Source organism: Lactuca sativa, chromosome 4, assembly GCF_002870075.4.
Source record: "Lactuca sativa cultivar Salinas chromosome 4, Lsat_Salinas_v11, whole genome shotgun sequence".
NCBI classification, from domain to species: domain Eukaryota; kingdom Viridiplantae; phylum Streptophyta; class Magnoliopsida; order Asterales; family Asteraceae; genus Lactuca; species Lactuca sativa.
Genome location: NC_056626.2, coordinates 316,195,744 through 316,199,915, shown reverse-complemented (window position 1 = coordinate 316,199,915; position 4,172 = coordinate 316,195,744).

Below are 4,172 nucleotides of genomic sequence, written 5' to 3'. Positions count from 1 at the left end.
TTTACAGCATGTTAGACACCAAAAGTATAATCAAAATAATAGATGAGTCTTGTATATGGTCCATCATCTCAAAAGCTGCATCTGTACCTGTATACTGATGACCTGAGAATACAAGTTATTTTGAAAACGATTATCAGCATAAAGCTGGTGAGTTCATAAGTGTTTAGTGTCATTGCTTGTATAAAAGTGATTAGAATCATGTAATATAAAAGCTATTATCAAAGTTTGAAAATAGCATGAAACCCAAGAAAATCCTATATTTTCCAGTAAAAGTAGTCTTCTACCAAGACTTGGTTATTTGTAAGCTTGATCCTTTGAGTGTGTAAAAGTTTTTCCAATGAGACTATCAGTTATAAAAATATAGTTTTAGATTTCATTCATGTAAAGTAAATGGGAAAATAATGTTTTATCCCAGCAGTTTTACTGCCGGCTGAATGAAATAGAAATGCAGACTCCAAGTAGTGATAAGTGTACAATACACCTCGGGGAGTCTGTTTTACCTTTAATTCTTAATTTATTAATTATAGCTTTGAATGTGAACTCGTATATCTTTTATGGGTTGATATACTTGGTTCACTATATACAATGCTTTGATACTAATCTGTCACACCCCAAAACTGAGAACGGCGGAATACGTTCTAGAGTGGTAGACGTCATGTACAGCATCATAACAATGCATAATAGTAAAAGCAAGCAACAACATCCATTGCATTAATATAATAATTGAAATACAAGCGTGTTCTTTACAGTATGTTAGACACCAAAAGTATAATCAAAATAAAAGATGAGTCTTGTATATGGTCCATCATCTCAAAAGCTGCATCTGTACCTGTATATTGATGACCTGAGAATACAAGTTATTTTAAAAACGAGTATCAGCATAAAGTTGGTGAGTTCATAACTGTTTAGTGTCATTGCTTGTATAAAAGTGTTTTTAATCATGTAATATAAAAGCTGTTATCAAAGTTTGAAAATAGCGTGAAACCCTAGAAAATCCTATATTTTCCAGTAAAAGTAGTCTTCTACCAAGACTTGGTTATTTGTAAGCTTGATCCTTTGAGTGTGTAAAAGTTTTCCCAATGAGACTATCAGTTATAAAAATATAGTTTTAGATTTCATTCATGTAAAGTAAATGGGAAAATAAGGTTTTATCCCATCAGTTTTACTGTCGGCTGAATGAAATAGAAATGTAGACTCCAAGTAGTGATAAGTGTACAATACACCTCGGGGAGTCTGTTTTACCTTTAATTCTTAATTTAGAGGTCTGAATGTCAACTCGTATGTAACTATGCTGATAGACGATCGAGTTGCTGATGACCCTCCAGGTCACACGTAGTGTGGTGACATTTTGTCATCCCTGAGGCTAGTCGACTCGGACTGTAGCTAGCAGTCGGGATGTGGGAGTGTCTGTCCCGTATAGATATATACACATAATGCCCGCTCTCCCTCCAAGAGACTCTGGTTACACGGTAAAGGTACAGTAGAGTGCCGTATAAAGGAATAGTGTGTCACATTCTATATTAGTGTATTCTCTTGTATTATGGGATAATGTACTTTGTAGTATAGTGTATTGAGTGTTCTTTTGTATAGTATATAGTATTCTCCTTATACAGAATTTAACATGTAGAGACTCATAACAGTACTAACTATAGGAGGTGTCATAGTAATGGTAGTAATGAGCGGTAGACCTTAACTATACATATTATAGTTAAATAGAATGTTGGTTGTATGCCTTTGATACACAAAGGTATTGAACTGAGTGAAGATTTTCATATCTAACACAAATATATACAATATATAACTAAGAATTCAACGACAGTCGGACATATAACAATATACCCTAAGTCCACAATCAAACAACAACAGGAAGTAAGGCGAGCTATCAGTCCTAAGTCCTTCAAGTCTTACTTATATAAATATATTGGTGTAGACATAGTCTGGGAACAAAAGAAGTTTTAAAAAAATAGTTTCGACATAGTTTTATAACAATTTAACATGAAGATGAGTTTGAAAAACATTTAAAGCAAATTTTGTTGATAAAGCAGTTAAAAGTATAGTAAATCCTTTTTGGTTGCAAGTTTTAAATCACATGTGATTGATACTATAACTTGTTGGATTCAAATTGTATTCCCCCCCCCCCCCCCCCCATAAAAGCATTTAAAAACATTTGAAAGGTTAATTAAGGGGTATGAACTCACCTGCACTGAGTGGAGTGGATGAAAATGTCGGGTAGGATGCTCGGTGTCAAGTGAGGACTTGAACACACACACGGATTCTATGAAACATGTAGTGACACATAATGGTGTCTAATTAGTCATTTAATCACCAATTAAGTAAGTAAAACCCTCTAATGCATGAAAACACCTTGTTTCAAGTGCTAGGAGTGTTAAGGGTTGCATCTAAGGAGAGTATAGTCTCACTTTGGAGTTTACTCCTCAAATGGTAGTACCTAAGGGTGTTTATGGTTTTTGAACCGTATCCCCCATGAGATTATGACCGTAAACTCATGGGAGTGGTGTATTTGTGTGCTTTAAGGCTTCATGCTTCACAAAGAAAGGTTCTATGGTTGATTCAAGGGCTTAGGAAGTGGTTATGGCATGAATTGCCCACTTTTTGGAGTTTACGGTCCTTGGACCATTTTTGAGGAGTTTACTACCGTAAACCCATGAGTTTACGGCAGTAAACTCATAGTTACTCCATTCACTTCAATTTTTGGGTTTCATAGATCATTCAAGCAAGTTCCTAGTCCATAAGTCATGCTAGAGAGGGAGTTAGGGCATTAAAACACCCTTTTTGGGGTGTTTACGGTTTTGTGAGATCCCCAAACCGTAAACACTTGTTCTTGGGGTTTATTCCACGAATTTTCAAACATACTAAGAAGATAACTAGTTAGGAGGAGTATACTTACTTATGTGAAGCTTGTAAGAGGGTTTTAGGACCCAAAAACACTAATGTGTTCTTGATGATTTGAAGAAGTGAACTTATGATACTTGAGAGAAAAAAAAGCCTTGTGTTCTTTAGATGGGAAGTGGAAAAATGAGGACAAGGGTGCAAACTCATGCTATATGCATGAGTTCTTGGGGAAAGGGTGTTTACGGCCCAAACACCTCATGTTTGGCCGTAAACACCTAGCTAAGGTTTTGGTTGTTCGGTTTGTTACTCCTCACAATAAACGACACTTCCTATTATTTAATCGTTTCACGATAATAAAAATAAAACACCAAATGGACTTAAATCCGGCCAAAAATGTATTAAAAATATTTTTGACTAATATTTGAAGTGTTTGGATGCGGGGATTTTACAAATGAACATTTCGGGTTGTCACATCATCCCCCCGTTAGAGGGCATTTCGTCCCGAAATTAGAGTTCAACAACTAAGTTATTACACAAAACTAAGCAAAAAGATGGGGATATTTAAGTTTCAGTTGATCCTCGCGTTCCCAAGTGTATTCCGGTCCTCGCTTGGCGTTCCAGCGAACCTTCACGATTGGGATGCGGCTTAGTTTCGTTCGTTTGACCTCCCGATCCATAATTTCCATAGGTTCTTCCACGAAGTTGAGGCTCTCATTGATCTCGATCTCGTCGGATAGGCACAATTTCAAGTTCGAGACGTGGAAGGTAGGATGTATGTTACTGAGTTCATGGGGTAGGTTAAGTTTGTAAGCTACATGACCGATTCTAGCGAGAATCTCGAAAGGCCCTATGTATTTTGGATTCAGCTTTCCACGCTTTACAAAGCGTATCGTGCCCTTCCAGGGTGAGACTTTCAAAAGGACTTGGTCTGCCACCTAGAACTCCAAGGGTTTTCTTTGTTTGTCTGCGTAGCCTTTTTGTCGATCTCTAGCGACTTTTAATCGTTCACGAATCTGTACGATCTTCTCGGTCGTTTCTCGAATGATCTCCGTACCCGTGTGAGCACTATCAGGAACGCGTCCTTTAGCTAAATGAGTGTCACCCACCTCAGTCCAGCACAGAGGGGATCTGCAGTTTTGGCCGTAGAGGGCTTCAAATGGAGCTGCCTTGATGCTCGTGTGATAACTGTTGTTGTAGGAAAACTTGACAAGGGGTAAGTGGGTATCCCATGCCTTACCAAAGTTGATCACACAGGCTCGCAGCATATCTTCCAGGGTTTGGATAGTCCTCTCACTTTGTCCGTCGGTCTGCGGATGGTA